The 10,432-nt window shown below is 44.9% G+C and overlaps 1 pseudogene; it reads left to right on the top strand.

The window, feature by feature from the left end:
• Positions 1-6,534: 6,534 nt before the first annotated feature.
• Positions 6,535-10,432, top strand: part of LOC124252027 (zinc finger protein 709-like) — a 48,307-nt pseudogene continuing 44,409 nt past the window's right edge.

Genomic DNA, 10,432 nt, shown 5'->3' with positions numbered 1-10,432 from the left:
TAAGAGAGATCATTCAATATTTGTCTTTGCCTGACATATTTCACTCAGCGTAATGCCACGGAGATCCATCTCTGTCGTCACAAATGACAATATTTCATTCTTTTTCATGGCTGAATAATTTCCATTGTACCTGTATACTACAATTTCTCTATCCATTTATTTACTGATGGGCACTTGGGTTGTTTCCTTATCCTGGCTATTGTAAATATTGGTGCAGTGAAGGTGGCAGTGCATATATCTTTTTGAGTTAGGATTTTTGTTTCCTTTGGACAAATACCCAGCAGTGGAATTGCTGAATCATATGGTAGGTCTATTTTAATTTTTTGATGAACTCTTCTCCATAGTGGCTGCACCGATTTACATTCCCACTGTCAGCACACAAGGGTTCCCTTTTCTTCACATCCTCACCAACATTTATTTCACACTTGTAGATCTTTACTAATTTTTTAATGATGTTTTGCAGTTTTCAGAGTAGTTTCTACTTCTTTTGTTAAATTTATTCCTATTTTACTCTTTTTGATGGTATTATAACTAGATTTCTTTTGTTAATTTCATTATCAGTCTGTTCATTGCTGTGTATAAAATGTAATTTATTTTTATATACTTACTTGTATCATACAAATTTGCTGCACTTGATTTTCTGTTCTAATAGATTTTTTAGTGGATTCTTTAGAGTTTTTTATTTACAAAATAAATCACATGCAAATGAAGATAGTTTTACATCTTGCTACTCAGTCTGGATGCTTTTTATTTCCTTTTCTTGAATAACTGTATTGGCTACAATATCCAGTACATTGTCAAATAGAAGTGACAAGAGCAGACATTCTTATCTTGTTCCTCATTTTGGGGAGAGAATATCAAGCCTTTCATCTGAAAATATAATATTAGCTGTGGGTGTCCCCTACTTGCTCACTATTAGGTTCAGGAAATTTCCTTCAAATCCTGGTTTGCTGAGTGTTTCTAGCATGAAAGGAAGTTGGATTTTGTGAAGTATTTCCACTGTGTCTGTTGAGAAGTTCAGGTCATTTTTGTTTTCCCTCTGTTAATATGATGTACTACATTAATGGATTTCGAGAGGTTAACCCAGCCCTGCATCCCTGGAATTAATCCCACCTGGTCATGGTGTGTAGTTCTTTCGGGTTGTTGCTAGTATTAGGGACTAGTATTAGTTGAGGTTCTTTGGATCCATACTCACAAAGGAAAGAAGCCTGTAGTTTTTCCTGTGATATTTCTGTCTGATTTTGGTATCAGGATAACACTGACTTCCCAAAAGAGCTTGAAGTGTTGTGTTGATTCTGTTTTGGGGGAGATTTTGTGAAGAATCACTGTTAAACCTTAATTGGATGTTTTGGAGAATTCTGCTGTGAAACCCACTAGGCCTGGGCTTTGCTTATGTTTATTTTTTTCTTCCATAGAGAATTTGTTTGGATGTAGTAGACAGAAGAGTCAGAAATTACCACAATACATCATCTATTTTGTTCCATCCTTGTGTCTGTTTATAGACCATCCAGGGTTCATCTGACTAGTCCAGTTTCTCTACATGGACACTACTGACATTTTTGACAGGGTACCACATTTTGTGAAGGGGACTATTCTGTGCATCACAGGATCCCTAGATGTCTGTACCAGTGCTCCCCACTTCCCACAGTCATGGCAGCCAGAAATGCCTCCAGATACTGCCAGATGTTCCCTGAGAGGCAAAACCACCCACATGACAAACATCTAGTCAGTTCTTATGGTGGCAACAGACCATTAAATTATCACTACTCATTAATTTTTTTAATTAGTGCATCTGGTGAAACTTGTCCTTCATCATTCTTTATTTGCAATAATTTCCTGAATACCCTTTGGACTTATTTTCAGAAATATACTTTAGAATTACTGTATTATGAGGCAGAAACAAAGATCCTGATGAAAATTTGAGTGGAAATGTCTTTAAAAATATGGCTGTGTCTACACAGATCTGCATCTTTGACTTCAGGAGTCTTCCATGCACCAAAGTTGGTTATATTTCCAGGGAGATGACACCTCTGTCACCTCATCAAGGAACACTCAGACTTGTTGGCACAGAGATCTCGGATATGGCATTAGCCCTAAGCCTCCAACTTTCATATATATTTTGAAGGACAGGTGATTTTAATTCAATATTATGAGTTGTTATGTGTAATGCATGTATTTATACAACGTTCAGAAAATCGACTCCTTCATCAGTTGTGGTAATTTTCCAGCTATTTTATCTTTAGTTTGTCAAATAAACAATGCTCTCATCGCCAATAACAATATTTGCTTTTTCCATCTTATTCATCAGATCGATCATTGTGTTTTCTGACATGAAGCTATAGATGAAAGCAATGATAAATGGAGTGAAAAGAAACATCTTTGGTTCTTGTTTGGATTGGCTCCTCCTTTCAATGGGCTGCCTCTCACACAGCAGTTCCTCTTCATGCTCTGCTCCCAAACATCTTCCATGAGTACTAGGCTGGGCTGGCAGTCACTGTGCCTGAGAGTGACCACGGGATTTTAGCACTAAAAAGTGACTAAAAATACTGTGGCAACTTCTTCAGATTTCAACCAAGGGCAAGGGGAATTTGTTCCACAGCGGGGATTTGAATAAGGCCTGTGGGGAAGAACAGAATTGTTTCTGATTCTCACAGAGGCGTCTGTCCTAGTTAATGAACCATTTGTCCTAATTTCGTAATAGGAGGTGAAATGTGCTCAGTGGCAAAGCTGCTGTGAGTCATGCAGCCTGGCGATGAATCCGAGCCCCCTCCTGACTGCCTGTGTAAAGTCACACAAGTCACTCAGCTCCCCTAAGTCTCAGTTTCCTCTCTTATCAAACAGGATCATGCTGGTGCTTCCCTGTTAGAAGTCTGTGCAGATGAAAAGGAATGAGCCAGTCCACCTATGGTTCTGAGTGCAGTGCCCCACACTTAGTAAGCCTCCCTAAAGTGCCTTTATTATTAGTGTCAGCCTTCCTGTTAGTATTCTCACTGTCATTGTCATCATCATCTTCATAACAACTTAGAAAGCAGAATTCTCTCAGTGGAATTTACATTTTATACTGCAGATGACTCAATCGTTCTTTGACATGTAAGGTTGCAACTGGCTTGTAAGACTACTGAGAACTAATGCTTTTCATGAAGTCTTGTGATGGCTATTTTGATTTCTTGTATGAGTGCTTACTTTGCCGCACTTTGAAATCTTCACTAAATACATCCTGTGATAATTAGTTTTTGGTAATTTATGCCTCCCCCACTAGATAGAACAATTTCATTAATCCTTCCTCCCACCACTACCTCAAACTCCATGTCATAGTTCAGTCAGACTATTAAGAAAAAATAGCTCTAATGTGCAAACATATATCTTGGTGTTGTGCCATTTAGAAGTACTTCATGCTTCCCAGCACAAGAATGATCAGTTGCTCTCTTATTTTCCTTCTGAGCTAAGACTATGTTGGTTCAGAACCTTGAGAGTTCTTTGGGTGACATCTGAAACTGGCTCCTGTCCACGGAGGGCAAGGAGAGACTGAGGAATGAAGCAGATCACTCTAGATTGGGAGCTGGCAGTTTTAATAAGCAAGGAACTTACATATGAGGCTTGTCTCAGGCAGGGCAAGACAAGTAGCTTTCTGCACCCACCCACCAGTCTTTTTTGTTTGTTTGTTTTTCAGGAAGATTAGCCCTGCCTGAGTTAACATCTGCTGCCAATCCTCCTCTTTTTTGCTGAGGAAGACTGGCCCTGAGCTAACATCCTAGCCCATCTTCCTCTACTTTATATGTGAGATGCCTGCCAGAGCATGGCTTGAAAAGCAGTGTGTAGGTCCGCACCCAGGATCCAAACCGACAATCCCAGGGATGCCAATGCAGAATGTGTGAACTTAACTGATGCACCACTGGGCTGGCCCCTTAAAAGTTTATATAGAGGCTTTAATGGGGTTCAGTAATGTCTACAGTCTAGATGGTCTCAACAACATATTATTCTCTCCAGGCTGCATCCTTGAAATGGCTCTTAGTTTAGGAACCGTGTATAGAATGTACGTTCCAAGGTCAGGGGACTGGGTAAGGGGCCTCCAATTGCTAGAGTCCAGCTGGAGGGTCAACGAGTGTTCAAATGCTTTCAATGACCTCCTCCAACAGAGCAGCTTCTTGAATCTTGGGTAACTCATTCCATTAGGCCCATTTTTCAAAGTCATGGGGAAAAGCTCTCTCTCCATACCTATAAATAATTCCCTGTATTTCTTCAGTGGGGCTTTTTGTTTGGCTTAGAAGACCACCTTGCAGGGTATCCTTGAGTCCTCATGGGCTTCCCTCAGTGCAGGTGGATGCACCAACACTCTAAGTATATTCCGGCCCTCATGTTTGCCATGATGGAGATAAACAGGAACCATATGCTCTTAACAATGACAACTTTAAGACATCATGTCTATTGTGCCAACCACTGTGACTAAAGGACATTTGGGAGCACCATGTTGTGACCTCAAGACAGAGCCAGACTGTCCCTAATGTTACCACTGAGAAGCAGAACAATTTATCAATTCATCAGTGCAGGAAGCACATCCCCAGTTTCTACCCAGATGTGGCCACCACTGGAATTGTACAATTCCCACAAGTGCAAGTGAAAGTAGGGTGGGGAAGGGCAGTGATGAAACGTAGTTTCCTCAGCACCATGTTTATGAGAGTGTGAGAGAGTGGAGCCAGACTCATGCATCTTCCCAGGTGAATGCACATTCTTAGGATAGTGTGTCCTTTATTTAAGGTGGAAATGAGGAGTTAGGAGATAAAACAAAAAAACAGAGGCATTCCTGTCTTAGGATATCAGAGTGATTTCCAGGAAACCTGTTTCTAGACCATTGTTTTCCAGATAGTTCTTAAAGGGGAGATGAAAGCTAATGAAATGAAAATGTCTTCTCCATCTCTCAACGCTTGATGCTGAATACCCACAGAACTTTTCTTCCTACATTGGCTGGTGACTGATGGATGATGCCACTGCCCAGCAGTGTTCTCCCTTGTATGATGACCACTAGTTGTAAACTGGGCCTTCCTTTTTTGTTTTCGTTGAGATCATTTGTGGTCCTTTGCTCCTGACCCTCAGTTTCCATCTGTCAGATGGCTTCTGGCCCTGGGTCTGGTGGAGTTATTGCTGAAGTTCAGGGGGACTTGGGTGGGGCTGTTTGACTCAGCTGATATCAGAGGGGAGCAAGTCCTCAGGGAATTGGGAGAGGCAGTGGTCAGAAATGGTATGTGTGTATACTACATGGATAGGATGCCTGTCATGAAGTGATTCCAACATTGTCAGAATGAATGTGACTCTCCAGTAGCATAGACTCACCGATCAGTGAGATGATTATTTTGATAAAACTCAGTTTTCTGATAAGTCTCATCATAGATGGATTAAATAGCGTAACCAAAGTAGGGGACAGATCATCACCATGGAGAGTCACTTAACCACCAGTGAGAAAGAGTTCCTGCTTATATTGCCCATGGGATACAAATATTTTCTTGTCGGAAACATTTTCTAAAGTTAACCATTCTGAATACCCAGAAGTCACTTTTCTTCTGAAATGATGGCTTGTTTTTGCTCCCAGTGCTGTTATTCTGAATCTGACTGAAGTGTTGGGAGGATGCTCAGCTGATGCATCCCTGGTGTTGTAACTCATCTCAATGGGTTTGCCTCTTGGTGAGTGTGGAGCAGAAAAGCACAACCAAGGCAGAAGTAGATAAAGAAAGGCTCATTACTTGCACAAGCAATGGAGAACACCAGTGATCTCTCCCAAAGCTGTGTCTCCCCAAACAAGGGTTTGAGAGTCCTTTATAATGTGAGATCACAGTACAGTTCATGAATATTCAGTTAAGGAAAAGGCAGGACATCAGGTTTTGTTGCCTAACAGTCATGTTTCTTTAAGGTTCATGGGTAGATGCACACATGCTACTACATACATTGCATGATCTAGAAATGGCTGCTTTGTCCCTCCCAGAAGAGGAGAATTTAAAATGTTATTGAGATTATAACGGGGACAGTTCAGTTCAGTTCACTGAAGAGCAGTTTGAGGCGGCTAGAACTGGCTTCAGCCAGCTCGCTTGTGGGAACCTTCTGTGGTTAGGCTCTTCCTGTAACTTTCTGTCTGCAAAACACTCAACAGATAATGTCAGTTTTTATCAGACCTTCTGTACCCCTTGCTTTGCCTACTTCCCTGGTCACAGTATCTGCGCCTGTGTACCGATTTGGCAAAACTATGTCACACTCCAGTTGTCAACAAAGATCAAAGTGGAGAGGGACTAATTATCGCATATGGTGAGGTGACCTTCAGTTGTGTGTTTGTAAAGAAGGATCACAGTCCCATGAGTCCCCTCCCAGCGCTACCTTTTAATGTAAATATCCCTGCAGAACAGGAGTTCTGGCTGGCATTCTGCTCAGACACCTAAACTCAGGGGCTGTCACTCAGACACAAGGGGGCGTTTCTTGAGAACTGTCCAATCAGAGGCGGCGCCGGGGCAGCGGGGTGGGGCGAAGTTGTTGCTTCAGCCGCCTGGGGACCGCGTCTCTCCGCCACTGAGGGCTTCACATGGCTCTGCAGGTGTTCTCTCAAGCTGTGACCTGTACCGACCGCAGGAGTCGTAGGAAGGACACTGGGGGACCCAGGAAACCTAGAAATGGCGAGGGTTCGGGCGGAGTCAGGATTTGGGGGCGGAGTGTCTGGCCCAAGGTGGACTTCCTTTTTCCCTCCTGCCGTGCTCGGGGTCAGTGGTCGCCTGCGCTTAAGGGTCCTGGTGGCTCTGCCGCAGCCTCTGTGACGCTGTGACCTGCACTGAGCAGAGGAGTCATAGGAAGGACTCAGGGGACCCAGGAGCCCTAGAAATGGTGAGTGTGCGGCCTCGGGGTGAGGACGCGGGAGGAGGGGCTGGTGGGAAGCGGCGGGGCGGGCCCGGCCTCCTGCGGTCCCCTCCGGGGTCTGCGGACCCGAGTCCGCGGTGGCGCCGCTCGGCCCTCAGGCCCCTCCGGCCGCAGCGTGGGGGCGGGGCCGGCAGCCGGGCCCCGGGCGTCCTGCGGTCCCTGCGCGCGGCGACTTGGGCCGGAGCGTCTCTGGGCCGCTGTGCGCCCGCAGCCCCGCGTGTCCCAGACGGTGCGGGGCCCGCGGGAGGGTCCGCAGGACAGTCGAGCCTCGGTCTCCGGGGTCAGTGCGCGGAGGGGCTGCGGTCTGTGGGGTCCCCAGGGCCTCCTTTCTCCCCAGAGGACGGGCGTTTTTTCTGAATTTTCTATATATTTGGAGAGCAGAGTCTCAAATCCATGACCCTGTCTGGGATGACCGAGTCTAGGTCTGCCTAGGGCTGGCGACAAATGCCTAAATTTCCAATGTCTCCCCGCATTCCTAAAGGCCAACTTTCTGCCTTGTATTCACAGCATTGTCATCAACTACCTGTTCTCCGTGTTGGATTTGAAACAGGTTCAGTATTTCAGTTGTTTTATCATTTTCTCACGGTCGTTGAATGGCTGTTTTTTAAATATTTATTTTGTGTGTGTGCATATTTTCCGTGAGTGAAAAACAGCCTATAACCACCTGGAGCTACATTGTATGAAATCCTCCAGCGTCTCCCCCGGGATCTTTTTTTTTTTTTTTTTTTCCCCAGGAAGATTAGCCCTGAGCTAACTACTGCCAGTCCTCCTCTTTTTGCCGAGGAAGCCTGGCCCTGAGCTAACATCGTGCCCGTCTTCCTCTACTTTATACGTGGGACGCCTACCACAGCCTGGTATGCCAAGCGGTGCCATGTCCACACCTGGCATCCGAACCAGCGAACCTCAGGCCCCTGAGAAGTGGAACGTGCGAACTTAACCGCTGCACCACTGGGCCGGCCCCTCCCCCAGGATCTTTCTGGGCACAGACATCCTGTGGGAAGTCCTCTGGGTGCAACTTCCTCTTGGGAAAGTTTCTTGGATGATCTGTCCTGTCAGCACTGTCCCTGCCTGAGTTGGTCACCTTTAAATGACTTACTGAATTTATTTTGTCTCAATTTTTCAATGAATAGAAATTTATTTAACCAACATGACTTGAAACACAATATAAAATATTTCCAAAGAGGTGAATTTCAGAAAAAATAAAATATTCCCATTTTACATTGCATGTACTAAATTCGTCTTTCCCTTTTTTCTTCCCAGTGTGGGTAGTAATATTCTGAGGTCTGTTCTTTTATTTTGGGTGAGTTCAAATGGATTTCCAGGGCTTAGACTTGCAGACCTGAAGTGTTCAAGTAGGATTAATAGTTTATAAAACAATCTCTAGTCATGGAAATAATACTATATTAACATCTTTTTTTTTTTTCCCCAGAATGTGATACATTCTTCTGGGATTTCTTGTTGAGCCAACAAAGTGCCATACAATTTTCTTCCCTCGTTTTCACATACAGACTGGTTTGAGTGATATAGCTGGATTGTTTAAACACTGGGTTTGTGTACTTAAAACATCTCTGGTGGTCCAAAAATCTCTAGTGGGGACAGAGGCCTGAGGGCAGTGAATCTAAGCTGAGGCCCCCTTGAGCCTGCAGAGGGAAGGCCTTGAAGGCCCAGCTGTTCTTCCTGGGGAGACTCCCCTGCAGGTGTCCTACTGCTCACACCCCATGGAAGGAGCCTTTATCCTGAGAGGAGCTGCAGAGCCCTGGAAAGCTGGGGGTGCACGTGCTCATGGGGTGGGGAGTGACGCCCTTTCTGAGGTGGTCACTGTGGATTCCTTGGGCCTGTTTCTAGACATAATTGGAGTTTTGCATCCACAGTGTGGGTGTGCTCAGAGAGTAATTTGTTTACACTGAGAAAGTCTGTGAGAGTCAGGAGCTCTGTGTCCTGGATGAGGGCCCATTAATCTGGGGTCCATTTGGGTCAGAACCTTAAACTGGATCCAGCTGAGTTTCCTCACTGTGAGAATGGAGCCTGAGAGATGGAGCACGTGCACTGTTCCCTGGGGAGAGGAGGGTGTGTGGGGCTCCCAGAGCTCCTTCCTGTGGCTGCTCAGGTGCCCTCCCCTCCTTCTCCAGGGACTGACCCCCTCCAGGGCTCTGTCTCCACCAGGAGAGTCAGGAACACGGGACCTTCTGAGTGTGGCTTTCCTTCTGTCCTGTGGGAAGCAGGCTGCTCATCTGAGCTGATTCCGTATTTGTGTTTCTTTCCTTTGGATTCCTTTATCGATGGATTAGTGCAGCCCTTTGGCTCTAGTTTCCCGTAGCACTTTGGGCTGAAATTGAAAGTTGATTGAGAGATAGGATGTGATGAAATGAAGACAATTTTTTCATTTTAAGACCAGTTTTTCTATGTGCCTGTCTCTAGAGAACATAGAAATTAAAAATGCTAAAGCAATGGAATTTCTATTTCAATGTGCTCCTTTAAAGGCTCCTTTGATGTGAGGAAAGTTCTGAAAGCTTATATAAATATTTGAAAATCCAATAACCTCTTAAATAAGGGGTTAAACTCAAACCCCTATGGTATTACAATATGCTGCTTGCTACTGAGCATATCCCAGTGTGAGATATAGGGGAAGGGTAAACTAGGATGCTGCATGTACTTTTAGTTAGAAAGAGATTTGAAAGTTTTATTTGGTATGGTTACACTTTTGTAACTATTTTTGTTTAAAGGAATTAAATCCTAGAATGGATTTCTATGTACAAGACTTAAAGAACAGGGGACGGCCCTGTGGCCGAGTGGTTAAGTTCGTGCGCTCCGCTTTGGCGGCCCAGGGTTTCGCTGGTTTGGATCCTGGGCGCAGACATGGCACCGCTTGTCAGGCCACGTTGAGGTGGCATCCCACATGCCACAACTGGAAGGACCCACAACTAAAAATATACAACTTTGTACCGGGGAGCTTTGGGGAGATAAAGCAGGGGAAAAAAAAAAAAGTTAAAGAACATAAATTTCTCTGTTTATTTGAAATAAATCTGTAAGACAGAAAACTCAGATTTAAGAAGACTCACTTCCAACATAGCCATGTCCCCTCTAGCTCTCTTACTCAAGTCATCCTCAAATACAGTTTTGATCATTTTTCATCTCTTGTTTGTGTTTCTTTATATAAGTCAATTGAGAATGCATATTTTTCTTACCCACTTTGTCCTTGTAGCGAGCAGTCAGACTCCATATTTTTGGGTGACTGCTCACAGCTTAAGCCTCACCCACCCTCTTCCCTTGTGCCCCCACCTGGACAAGCTGAGGAGAAGCCTGGGTGCTCTCTCCTCTAGAGCAGGCAGGAGATTCCCACCACCCCAGCCCCTGCCTGTGTGCAGAGCTCTTGCCCCGGCCCCACCCCCAGGCCCAGTGAAGCCCCAGGCCAGGCTCCATTCCTTGCTTTCTGAGTCCTGTCAGAGCTGCTTGAGAGCCCGGCCCTGCCCTCCCCTCAGACCTCTGTTATGTGGGTCCTAAGCCTTTTCCTACCCTGTGTGTGTGTGTGTGTGTGTGTGTG

This window comes from Equus quagga, chromosome 14 (assembly GCF_021613505.1).
Source record: "Equus quagga isolate Etosha38 chromosome 14, UCLA_HA_Equagga_1.0, whole genome shotgun sequence".
Lineage (NCBI taxonomy): Eukaryota > Metazoa > Chordata > Mammalia > Perissodactyla > Equidae > Equus > Equus quagga.
Note: the sequence above shows the minus strand (reverse complement) of the source record. Positions and strands in the feature narration are given on the sequence as shown.